The following is a 13,255-nucleotide window of genomic DNA, read 5'->3' as shown; positions in this document are numbered from 1 at the left end:
CCAACATTCGTTATTTTCTGGGTTTTCTTTGATACTAGTCAATGTAGTAGGAGTGAAATGGAATCTCGTTGTCATTTCCATCTGCCTAATGATTAGTGATGCTGAGTATGGAAAAATGTCCATTCAAGTCCTTTGCTCGTTTTTTTTTTTTTTTTTTTTTTTAAGACAGAGTCTCACTCTGTCACCCAGGCTGGAGTGCAGTGGCGTGATCTCGGCTCACTGCAACTTCCACCTCCCAAGTTTAAGCAAGTCTCCTGCCTCAGCCTCCCAAATAGCTGAGATTACGGGCACGTGCCACCACACCCGGCTAATTTTTGTAGTTTTAGTAGAGACGGGTTTCACCATGTTGGCCAGGCTGGTCTCGAACTCCTGACCTCAGGTGATCTGCCTGCCTCGGCCTCCCAAAGTGCTGGGATTACAGGCGTGAGCCACCGTGCCCGGCCTTACTCATTTCTGAATTTGATTGTTAGGTTTTTGTTATGTTTTTTTAATTGAAGTGTAATATTCATACAGAGAAGCCACCAATCCCCAGAGGGCAGCTTGGTAAATTATCGTAGAGTGAATACGTCTGGGACACCAGCCCTCAGATCAAGAAATAGAATAATACCAGAGCCACCCTCCCCCAGAGCACTAAGATCATCGCTATCCTGACTTCTCACCAGATGTTTCTTTGGCCTGTTTTAGAGCTTCACAGAAACAGAATTGTGCCGTATGCATTCATTTGTGTCTGGCTGCTTCTGCTCAACATTATGTTGCTGAGATTCACCAACTGTGCATGGCGGCTGTGAATCCATTTTCAGTGCTGTAAGAACTTTACTCTAAAATATACTGAGAGGTACTTATCCATTCTCCTGTTGGAAGCTGGGGCTATTGTGAAGGGTGCTGGTACAAACATTCTAGCGCACGTCGCACGTCATTTGGTGAACACGCGCACAGTGCACAGTTCTTTTGGGTCTATGCACAGGAGTGGAATGTGGGGATCACAGGTGTGGTCTCCTTTAGTAGGTATTACCCAAGGGCTTTCCAAAGTAGTTGTGCTATTTTACATTCCCAATAGTATATGAAGTTTCAGTTACTCCACATTCTTGCCCAAACTTGGTATCAACAGTGTTTTTAATTTTAGCCATTCTGGTAGGTGTAATATTGATTTCTCACTGTGGTTTAAATTTGATGGCTTATGAGGCTGAGCATGTTTTAAATGCTTTTTGGCCATTTGGATGTTCATTTGCTCTTTCCTCTCCCTCCTTCCCTTCCCCCTCCTCCCTCCCTTTCTTCTTTCCCTTTTGTGTCCCTCTTCATTTCTTTGACCCATTGTCCTATTGGTCTGCCAGCTTTTTTCTTAATTTTTAAAAAAATTTATTTTACTTTAGGCCAGGCGCGGTGGCTCACGCCTGTAATCCCAGCACTTTGGGAGGCCGAGGCAGGTGGATCATGAGGTCAGGAGATCGAGACCATCCTGGCTAACACGGCGAAACCCCGTCTCTACTAAAAATACAAAAATTAGCTGGGCATGGTGGCATGTGCCTGTAGTCCCAGCTACTCGGGAGGCTGAGGCAGGAGAATGGCGTGAACCCGGGAGGCAGAGCTTCCAATGAGCTGAGATCACGCCACTGCTATCCACCTGGGCGACAGAGCGAGACTCCGTCTCAAAAAAAAAAAATTTTAAGTTCTGGGATACATGTACAGAACGTGCAGGTTTGTTACACAGGTAAACATGTGCCATGGTGGTTTGCTGCACTTATCAACCCATCACCTAGGTATTAAGCCCCGCATGCATTTTTATTAACTTACAGGAATTCTCTTTATACTCTACATGTGATTTATCTTTTCACCCTCCTCCATCCCCCACCTCTTTTTTTTAAGAGACAGTCTCGCCCTGTCACCCAGGCTGCAGTGCAGTGGCACAATCATGGCTCACTGCAGCCTCAGCCTCCCAGGCTCAAGTGTTCCTCCTGCCTCAGCCTCCTGAGTATCTGGGACCACAGGCATGCACCACCACGCCCAGCCAATTTTTCATTTTTTGTAGAGACGAGGTCTTGCTAAGCTGCTCAGGCCGTTCTCTAACTCCTGACCTCAAGTGATCCTCCCGCCTTGGCCTCCCAAAGTGCTGGGATACAGCGTGAGCCACCACACCCGGCCCCATCTTTTTACTCTCTTATTGATGAAAAAATTCTTAATTTTACTATCATCCAATGTATCAATCATTTTCTTTGGGGATAGTGTTTTGTCTTATTGAAGAAATTTTTACCTGCCTCCTAAGGAGCTTTACAAATCTCCATATGCCCACAAAGCCCCACTGTTCTAACGTCTATTTTGTGCTAGAAAATAAACGAGGCACTGTCCCAGAGGCTATGCCTATCCTGTGGGAAAACTGTCTTCATCATCATTTGCTAGGCCGGGAGATGATCAGAATGAGGACAATCTCCACGGCTCCCGGCATCTGAACCCTTCCTGCATTAGAGAGAGTGGGCCTGATGCCATCGTGGGCCCAGCCCCACCTGCACCCCACGGGGACAGGGCATGAGGAATGGAGAAGGTGTGGTCTCCTTGGGCAGAGCCAGTCCAGAGATGCGGTTCTGCAAACAGAATGAGGGTACAGATGAGTCTGCCTGCATCGCCACGGGGCTCCGGGGGCTGCAGGGGATGGGAGAGAAGCAGGTAGAGGAGGGATCCAGCAGGAAGAAGAGCAGAGCATTCTCCCTGGAAAGGGAGAAAGAAGGATGCACCTGGCCGGGCGCGGTGGCTCAGGCCTGTAATCCCAGCACTTTGGGAGACGGAGGCAGGCGGATCACGAGGTCAGGAGATGGAGACCATCCCGGGAGGCGGAGGTCCCAGGAGACTGGTGATACCCTGTCTCTACAACAAACATTAGCTGGGCGTGATGAGAGGCATCTGTAATCCCAGCTACTCAGGAGGCTGAGGCATGAGAATCGCTTGAACCTGGGAGGCAGAGGTTGCGGTGAGCCAAGATCGTGCCACTGTACTCCAGCCTGGGTGACAGAGCGAGACGCTGTCTCAAAAAAAAAAAAAAAAAAAAAGGGACGCACCTTTCATTTAACAGCTCAGTGTTCCAGTGACCGGAGGTGAGGTCGCAGCTGCTGGTCCCACAGAGCCTGTCTCTGGCGTTAGTTGTTTAGATGTCAGAATTGGTGAAAAGTTTGAGATTGTACCAGCTGGTCCAGGAAAGGTGATGGGGGAGCTATAAAGCTTGCAGCAGGGCAGTCAGGGGTGTCCAGTGCACAGGGGCTCCAGGGCACGTGAGCCACACTGTGCTTAGGTCCAGGCCTCCTAGGAGTGACCCAGACCAGCCTTTTCTTTCTCATTCTCTCACTCTCTGAATTCAAAAGCTTGAACATGCCACGAAAGGTCTACCCAATAAAAAGAAAGTATTTGCCTCCTGGGCTCAGAAATGGTATTAAGGAAATTACAAATCTACTGACTGTGACAGAGCAAATCAGTGGCTGCTTGGGATGGGGTGGGGTGGGAGGGGCTGTAGGGAGGGATTCCAAAGAATCACGAGGAAGCTCTGGGAGTCATGATGCTCCTGGTCATGGTTTTGCAGGTGCGTACGTGTGTCAACATTGATCAAAAAAAATTTTTTTTTATTTTGAGATGGAGTTTCGCTCTTGTTGCCCAGGCTGGAGTGCAGTGGCGTGATCTTGGCTCACTGCAACCTCCGCCTCCCGGGTTCAAGTGATTCTCCTGCTTCAGCCTCCAGAGTAGCTGGGATTACAGGCATGCACCACCACACCTGGCTAATTTTTTATATTTTTAGTAGAGACGGGGTTTCACCATGTTGGTCAGGCTGGTCTCGATCTCCTGACCTCAGGTGATCCACCCACCTCGGCCTCCCAAAGTGCTGGGATTACAGGTGTAAGCCACCACGCCTGGCCTTGTTCTCTTGTGAGTTACCCCTCCGTGAGGCTGCTAAACATCCTCCCAGCACACACACGCACAGACACACACCTGCACGCCCTCACACAGTTTGCAAGGCAGTGGTTCAAGTTACACGCTAATCCCTCAAGCGTGCTCATCTCACTCTCCGAACCTGCCCTCTTGCAGGGTCCATGGTTCTCCCAAGTGTCCTAGTCACAAGGCAGCTGGATCGACACTCAGAGATATAGAGCAGAGCAGAGTGTGGTCCCTGAATCTGTCTCACCTCCATGATCTTTACACGCAGAGACCTTCCCAGGAGCTGTGACTTGAACTTCATAATCTGCAGGGTCCACCTAGGAGCCGTGTCCTCCTCACAGGCAACTGGATCCCCTCCTCTCTCAACCTGTGTGGGAAGATTGGAAACAAAAAATAGAGAAAGGTGGAGGTAAAACACTAAGGGGATGGGCATCCCCAGGACACACACCTGAGCATCCCCAGGACAGAGGAAAACACTGAGGGGATGGATGGACCACACCTGAGCATCCCCAGGACCGAGGAAAACACTGAGGGGCTGGATGGGCCACACCTGAGCATCCCCAGGACCGAGGAAAACACTGAGGGGCTGGATGGGCCACACCTGAGCATCCTCAGGACCGAGGAAAACACTGAGGGGCTGGATGGACCACACCTGAGCATCCCCAGGACCGGGGAAAACACTGAGGGGCTGGATGGGCCACACCTGAGCATCCTCAGGACCGAGGGAAACACTGAGGGGGTGGATGGACCACACCTGAGTGACCCCAGGACAGAGGGAAACACTGACGGGATGGATGGGCCACATCTGAGAGTTCCCAGGGCCGACATAAAAAAACTATTGGGATAGACCAAACCTGTGAGTCCCCAGGGTGAGGTAAACACTAAATTAATAAACCACACCTGAGGGTCTTGAGGACCGAGGTAAAACACTCAGGGGATGGATGGGCCATATCTGAGGGCCCCCAGGACAAAGGTAAATAATAAGGGGATGGGCCACACCTCAGGGTCCCCAGGACAGAGGTAAACACTAAGCGGATGGATGAACCACAACTGAGATTCCCCAGAATAGAGATAAAACACTTTGGGGATCGACCACATCTGAGGGGCCCAAGGCAGAGGTAAACACTAAAGAAATGGATGGACCACACCTAAGGGTTCCCAGGATAGACATAAACACTAATGGGACGGATAGACCACACCTGAGAGTCTCGAGGACAATGGAAAAACACTAATGGGATGGATTTACCACAACTGAGGGTCCCCAGGACAGAGGTAAAAACCAATTGGATGGATGGATGGAACCTGAGGGTCTCCAGGAAAGAGGTAAAACACTGAGAAGATGGATAGATCACACCTGAGCATCCCCAGTACAAAGGAAAACACTAATAGGATTGACCATACCTGAGGATCTCCAAAACAGAGGGAAACACTAAGGGGCTGGATCGCCCACACCTGAGAGTCCTTAGGACAGAGGTAAACACTGAGGGGCTGGATGGGCCACACCTGAGGGTCCTCAGGACAGAGCAGCGAAGGACGGCTGTTGCTGGGATAATTCCATATCTTTGGAGAACAAGAATTCCAGGTAGTTTTCTTCCCTCCAAACAGCGTGGTTATGAACTAGCTTTCACTCCAGGAGGCTTTAAAGCTTCAGATAATATCTGTAGTAATAAAGAAAAACAGGCCAGGTGCCACGGCTCACACCTGTAGTCCCAGCACTTTGGGAGGCCAAGGTGGGACGACCACTGAGGCCAGGAGTCTGAGACCAGCCTGGACAACGTAGCGAGAGCCCATCTCTGTAAATAATTTCAAAAATGTAAAAAAAAAAAAAAAAAAAAGAAAGAAAAATAGTGGTAACTGTGACAACTAACATATTGTTACAAACAAAAATTTACACCAAGGTGAAAAAAATCAACTTTTTTTTTTTTTTTAATCAAAACGATGCCTCAGTCTAGGAAGAGGTGCTTCCTCTCCGGAAGCAGCTGAACAACTGAGCTGCTGTCCACAGGCGGACGGACTCTCCAGGAGCCCCCAGTGGGCCTCGGCTCCTCCACGTCAGCTCCTCTCTTGTCCCTCTGCTGGTCCACGGGGGCCGCTGCAGCTGGCCAGGTCTCCTGGGAGTCAGAGGAGGCCATGGGTTCCACTCCAGGGCCCACCTCATCAGCACAGTGCTCTCACCATCTGAGCACCAGCCCAGAGGAAAAGGAGAAAGAAAGGGTGATGCTGATCCCCCAAGCAAAATGGAAACCCCTCCACCTCCCACCCTCAAAAGCACCCAACAATGGGCCCTGGGGACTGAGGGCCTCACGGGGAGCTGTTTGCATCACAGTGAAATCTACAAAGTTCCCATGGCATGTGAGTGGACGCTTCCTCAAGACGGGAATGTCTGCCTGCCCCAAGGAAGGCTGCAATAATGTTGAGATCTTTGAATAGGAGCAAGGGATCAAGGCCGATGGCCTCTCTGAGGGCCTCAGTTTCCATCCATGTGGGCAAGCTCCCCTTTGGGAATCTGGGTTATGGTTCCCGAGATGGGGACAAGAGACATCCGCTGACGGCTATATTTACAAAAATCCATCAAGTCGACACGCTTGTGAGAGTCAAAGCAGTACAGTAACTCACTGGAAAAGTGAAAATTTCTCATCTTCACACCCACAGAGATAATGGGGGCGGGGTGAGGGCAAGCCGAACGCATGCGTGTGCTCTGTGCACTCACCGCCGCCCGTCTCCGCCGCTGTCTGGCTCCTGATTTGCATAGTGAGAGGCAGACACCAGGCTTGAATCAGGAGGGGCAGCGCCTTGTCCCAGTGAGTTTGGGTCTTGAGACAGTGAGTAGCAAGGATGCAGAGAGGAAGGGATTTATCGACAAAGTTATCTGACTTTGATTCTTGAGCTGAATAGGGAGAGTTTGAATAAAAAGGAACACCGATACTAACACACGTTAAATAGACGAACTGCTTCTACTATTTGATAGGCAATAAATGTCGCATTTGTTTATACTTCTAAGCAAAGTCAAGTCTCATTCTCAGTTGCTCATTTTCAGAAAGTGAGAAAGTCCAAGATCTCATGGGCCCCTCCCCTTCCTCGGGTTATGGACACCAGGGCCCTGGGGACTGCAAGCTGGGGAGCTCTCCCGGGAGTCAGAGGGGGACATGGAGGAGAGCGGAGGAGAGAATGCTGTTCTAGGGTGTGATTAGGTGGCTGTCAGATCCTTGCTCCTACATTCAGTAGGGAGTGACCTTCGGAAAATTATGTAGCCTCCCTAAGTCTCAGTTTTCTCACCTGAAAAATGGAGCTGATGGTAATACTCCTCATCCAGGAGAACAGTATGTGTTGACCATCCTTGTGGCATTCTTTTTAAGAGCTGCACAGCACTCCATTGTATGGGCATTAAATCATTTATTTATTGTGTGCAATCTCGGCTCACTGCAACCTCTGCCTCCCAGGTTCAAGCGATTCTCCAGCCTCAGCCCACTGAGTAGCTGGGATTACAGGTGACCACCACCATGCCTGGCTAAATTTTGTATTTTTAGTAGAGACGGGGTTTCACCATGTTGGCCAGGCTGGTCTTGAACTCCTGACTTCTGGTGATCTGCCCACCTCAGTCTCCCAAAGTGCTTGGATTACAGGCCTGAGCCACCAGTCCCGGCCCATAGACCTAAATATAAAACACATTTGTTGAACACCATGAAACCAGCAGCTTTGCTGTCACCACCAGAGGGACTCACATGATTTGGAGAATTTTCAAATAGGTATATCGATGCAAACACACAGGAAGGACCAGTAGCTCTGCTCGTCTCCTCAGAGACCAGAACCTGCCCAAACCACCCAGCATCACTGACTGATGACGGTGCCTGAGCTCATGTGAAGGAAGACACAGCGAGGGGAGATGCCTGTGGAAAGCAGATGGCCTGAGCTCTGTGTGCACGCCCTAGTCCACGGGTAGATCCATCAGCAACAGTGGAAGCCTCACCGACTCAAGGTGTTAGCGTACAAATTCAGACAACTGTTGGCAGAATACCAAGCACGCAGATAAAGGAGCGGTTCCTGGGAAGCCATGCATAAGAAACAAACAATGAGCAGAGACGGCTCCGGCTACACGCTGCTCACAGAATTTACAAATTTAGTGCAGGCTGGTTACAAACAAACTAACAAACAGTAACACCTCTCAGCAGAAAAGAATCAGAATCCAGAGTGGAAGAGTCTATAACCTAAAGCATCCAGTGTTCAATGATAAGTTACAAGACAAAAAGAAACAGGCAAGTGTGGGGGGAAACTGTCTTTGTGTCCCCAGATGTCACACTTAGCAAACAAAGACTTCAAAGCAGTTACTTATGTTAAAAGAACTTAAAAAGGGCCAGGCACAGGTGGCTCACACCTGTAATCCCAGCACTTTGGGCCACCGAGGCAGGCGGATCACCTGAGGTCGGGAATTCGAGACCAGCCTGATCAACATGGAGAAACCCCATCTCTACTAAAAATACAAAATTAGCTGGTGTGGTGGCGCATCCCACTATCCGGGAGGCTGAGGCAAGAGAATCGCTTGAACCTGGGAGGCAGAGGTTGCAGTGAGCCAAGATCGTGCCATTGCACTCCAGCCTGGGCAACAAGAGCGAAACTCTGTCTCAAAAAAAAAAAAGAAAAAGAAAAATGACTTATGAAACATCAAGCACAACATATGTAGAATGAGAGTCTCAGAAAGAAAGAAGAGGGAAAACAAAGAACTATTTACAGAAATAATGGCTGAAAACTTACCAAATTTGATATAAAACATTAATCTATAGAATCAATGTTTACTTTTAGTAAAATAAAAATCAAGATATCCACTCCTACACACCTTGTGTCAAGCTATGAAAAGACAAAGAGCAAATATTGAAAACAGTAAGACAAAAACTTCTCTTCATGTACAAGAGCACCACGATAAAATTAGCCACTGATTTCTGATCAGAAACAATGGTGAAACCAGGCACGGTGGCTCACGCTTGTAATCCCAGCACTCTGTGAGGCCAAGGCAGGTGGATTACCTGAGGTCAGGAGTTCGAGACTAGCCTGGCCAACATGATGAAACCCTGTCTCTACTAAAAATACAAAAATTAGCTGGGCATGTTTGTGCGTGCCTGTAATATCAGCTCCTCGGAGGCTAAGGCTGGAGAATCGCTTCAACCTGGGAGGCAGAGGTTGCAGTGGGCTGAGATCACACCACTGCACTCCAGCCTGGGCAACAAACAGAGGGAGACTCCGTCTCAAAAAAAAAAAAAAGAAGTGATCCCAACCTGGGCCTCTCCTGGAGGCAGGAGGCTGCTAGAGCCTGGTGCCACTGCACCTCCTCACAGTTCCCATTCGAGCACCCTAATCTTCCCACCCACCTACCAAAGGCTTCCTTCTAGGGAGACGCCACATGCAGGCAGGTGGAAGCAGGGGTCCCGCTTTCCTCAGCCTGAACCTGCCAACGCTGCTGGACGCACAAGACACCAAAATCCCAGACACTCCCATGGAGGCCGCACATCCGACATCCACGAACAACTGGGAATCTCCTGAGGACAACTGGGAGCCACGTCCCCTCCCTGATCCGGGCACCCCACAGACGCTGGAAACGCATGTTCTAATGGATTGGGAGAGGAACTAGTGGAGACGCTGGCTGTGTCTAGGCCAAGAGCGGGCCTGTCCTGGTGCACACGACGAAGTGTTCAAGGCAGTTTATTAAAGTAAGAGAAAGAGAAAATACGACCTCTGTGTTAGTTTCCTGTGGCTGCTGTAACAAGCTACCACAGGCCTGGGGGTTCACAGCAACAGAAACTTATCCCCTCACAGTCCCGGGGGGCCAGACGACAGAAATCAAGGCCTGGAGAAGGCAGGGCCACACTCCCTCCTGAGGCTCTCGGGGAGGAGCCTTCCGGGCCTCTTCTGGCCTCCAGCGGCCGCTGTGGCCTTCCTGTGCCGCGGCTGCGGCTGCAACACCTCCTCCGTCTTCATGGGGCCTTGTTGCCTGTGCAGGTCTGGGTCGAAGCTCCCTTGGCTTCTCTCTGATAAGGCATTTAGGGCCTGCCTGGATGACTCAGGATGTGCTCCTTGGTCCCTCCCCTAATCACGTCTTTCACCATACAAGGGCTCCAGGGCTTAGACATGGGGGTATCTGCAGGAGCCATGATCTGCCTACCATAACCTCTCAGTCATTCAAAAGAGGAAGGGGAATACAGAAAATTGAGTCTCTCTACTAGAAGTTAGGGAGGGAAAGAGAAAATAGAAGTTTAGAAAAGCCAGGACAAAAAATTAAGTAGTGGAAATAATTCTCATAGATCAGTAAAAACAAGAACCATAAATGTACAGAACAGAGCCTGTCCAATTGGACACAAAACAAAATCTAGCCAGACGTTGCTTACAAAGGTCACGGTGAAGCGTAGAAAGGTAGAAGGCAAGAGGGTGTGGAATATGCAGTGCGAATGCGGATGGGAAGAAAGCCGGGGTGGCCGGGTCAATACCCAACCTAGACCTAAAGACACAGGCCCCTGGGAACGGAGACTCCCAGAAGATGACGTGGCCAGAGCCCATGAGGGTGAGAGTCAGAGAAGGTGACCAGCTTTGTAGAGGAAAAGGCACTTCCCTGAAGGCTGTGGGGCCCATTCCAGCCTGGCTCTGGGAAGACAGCTCCGACCCATCCTCCCGTGGGTGGGGTGGCCCTGGCCCAGACTAGGGGCAGTGCAGGGAGGGCCAGAGGGACCTGCTGTGATCATGAAGTTGGGAACTGCCTAAACCATCTTCACGGAGCCTGTGTGTCCAGAGGGGAAATCCAGGCACATGGAATAGGATTTGCAGGCCATGGTTGCTGAGGACAAGGCTGGGTAAACACTGAGCTGGTTTCCAGGAGATGGCAGTGAAGCCGCAGAGAAGCCTAGGGAGGGCAGAAATGTGCAAGGAGGGGTGGAGGCCACAGCCTGGCTGGTCCTGGTGTCGGGGGCTTGGGGGAAACCTGCTCCTTTCTCTGGGTGCCCTGAGGCCTCAACTGGAGGACAGGAGGTGGATGTGCTGGTCCCTGAGGCCCGGGCAGCATGAACTGCGTGTGGGGCCAGGTTTCTCTGAGCCCTCACAGGCCTGGCCTTTCCCTGCCAGGGACGTGCCATTTCCCCCCCCAGCAGCCTCCATCCCTCGGTCCTGAGCTCTCAGGGACCCTGTCGAGGAAGCAGGAATCAAAGACCCACCCTCCAGGACCATGCAGGCTCCTTTGCAGTTGGAGAGCTTCTCGGGGCCAGTCTCCTTTTTAAGACTGGAGCCTCTCCAAGCTCACCAGCACCGTCACCACACACACACGCACGCACGCACGCACGCACGCACACATTCCAGAATTAAACACAGTGCAACAAATCTCAGCACTCACCAGCACTATTTCAGTATTTTAAGAGTCTGTATCAACCATATGTGAAGGCCATTCTGTCTGGGATCTTACACTAAGTCTGGGGTCTCTGTCGGGGGTTCTCTCACTCCAGTGTGGGGAGCCTTCCTTCTTCGAGGCCATTCAACTCCCTCCAACCTCATGCCCTGGGCATCCCCCCACTGAGGTCAGCCCTGGTTGGGTCCCAGCAAAGGACAAGGTCCTCTCCTGATGGCAGAGGGTCGTCCTCCCCACCCTGAGGCCCCCGCTCTGCCTCAGCTTCCTGCTACAAAGCCTGGACTGACCCCAGGACCTGGGCTGGTGGGCTCCTCCACCACCTTCAGAAACAGCCATGAGCCAGCAAGAGTAGGGGAAGCCACATCACCCCCATGAGGGGCAGGCAGAGGGGTGGTCTAGGGGTGGGAGTGCGGCCTCTGGAGCCAGACTGCCTGGGCTCAGATCCCAGCCATACCTTTGACCGGCCATGGAACCCTGAGTAGTCAGCTGACCTCTTCCAGCCCCAGTGCCCTCATCTGGTAGCAGCCAACAGGGACATGCCCAGGCGGGGTCTTGGTGTCACGTCCATCACCGGGGCAGGCTGTCAAAGCACACCATATGGGTCATCAGTTACAGGCAGCACAGCAGTACAGCCCCCGTACAGAGGAGGAGGGAGGCTCAGGTGTGAAGGACATGACCAGGGGACATGCTGCTGAGTGGCCCCATCCCTATCCAGGCCATAGCTTCAGCCTCCCAGCTACAGCCTGTCCCCAGGGACCCCTGGGCCACATCAGCAGAAGCTGGAGGACGCGGGCCTCTTGGGCCTGGAGTCTCAGAGCCTGTGTTGGTTAATTTCATGGGTCTGCTTGACTGGCCCACAGAGGGCAGACATTTGGCCAAACATCATTCTGGGTGTGTGTGAGGGAGTTCTAGGTGAGATTAACACATGAACCAGTGGACTGCAAAGCAGACAGCCTTCCCCAGTGTGGGTGGACCCTACAATCCAGCAAAGACCTGAACAGAACACAAAAGCCAGGGAGGAGAGAATTCATTCTGGGTTTGGTGATAGGGTGCTCACAGGTGGCCGGTGTGAAGGATGCTTCAGGGGACACAAAGGCTCTGTTGGCTTGGAGGAGCTCAGGGATGACAGAGACTCAAAGGACCCTACAGAGGCCTTCTGGACTGATGACAGCATGGAGGCCAGAGGAGCCGGGGGAGCCCGTGGGGACAAGCTGGTAGGAGAAGCTTTCCCACATCCCCCACATGGCCGGTGGTTCCTAGCAGGTGCTTGTTTGTACACTGGCCCTGGGCGGTCTTCACGTGGAAGGTGATGGGAGCTGCCCTCCCCAGGGAGCTTCCTCAGGCACCTGCAGGAGACAGCATGTGTAAGATGGGGTGCTGGCAGGGCAGGGCGCTGGAAGGAGCAGAGTGCAGGTAGAAGCAGGGTGCTGGCAGGGCAGGGCACGGGTAGGAGTGGAATGCGGGTAAGATTGGGGTTCTGGTGGGGCAAGCGTGGGTAGGATGGGGTGCTGCAGGAGGGGTAGCAGTTGGGTGCTGGCGGGTGGGGCGCGGGTAGGATGCGGTGCTGCCGGGCAGGGCAGCAGGTAGGAGAAAGGTCCAGGTAGGAGCTAGGTGCTGCGGGGCTGGACGCAGGTAGGAGCGGGCTGCGGTAGGAGCAGGATGACAGCCGGGCCAGGCCCAGGAAGGAGCAGAGTGCGGGTAGGAGCAGGGTGGTGGTGGCACAGGGCACGGGTAGAAGCGGGGTGCGGGTGGAGCAGGATGCTGACGGTGCGGGGAGGGGTCCTGGCCGGGAGAAGAGCGGGTAGGCGCGGGGTGCAGGTAGGATCGGGGTGCTGGAGGGGCGTGGGAGGGTGGGACGGAGGGTGGGACGGAGTGCGGTAGGGGCAGGGTGATTGCGGGGCGGGGCGCGGGTAAGATGTGGTGCTGGCAGGGCCGGTGTGGGTAGAGCAGAGTGTTGGTAGGAGC

The 13,255-nt window shown here is 52.2% G+C and overlaps 1 pseudogene; it reads right to left on the bottom strand.

Annotated features, from left to right (window-relative positions):
* Positions 1-2,744: 2,744 nt before the first annotated feature.
* Positions 2,745-4,740, bottom strand: LOC109027027 (uncharacterized; annotated as a pseudogene).
* Between the last annotated feature and the right edge of the window lie 8,515 nt (positions 4,741-13,255).

This window comes from Gorilla gorilla, chromosome 4 (genome assembly GCF_029281585.2).
Source record: "Gorilla gorilla gorilla isolate KB3781 chromosome 4, NHGRI_mGorGor1-v2.1_pri, whole genome shotgun sequence".
Lineage (NCBI taxonomy): Eukaryota > Metazoa > Chordata > Mammalia > Primates > Hominidae > Gorilla > Gorilla gorilla.
The sequence above is the reverse complement of the archived record's forward strand: the minus strand, read 5'-3'. Positions and strand labels throughout refer to the sequence as shown.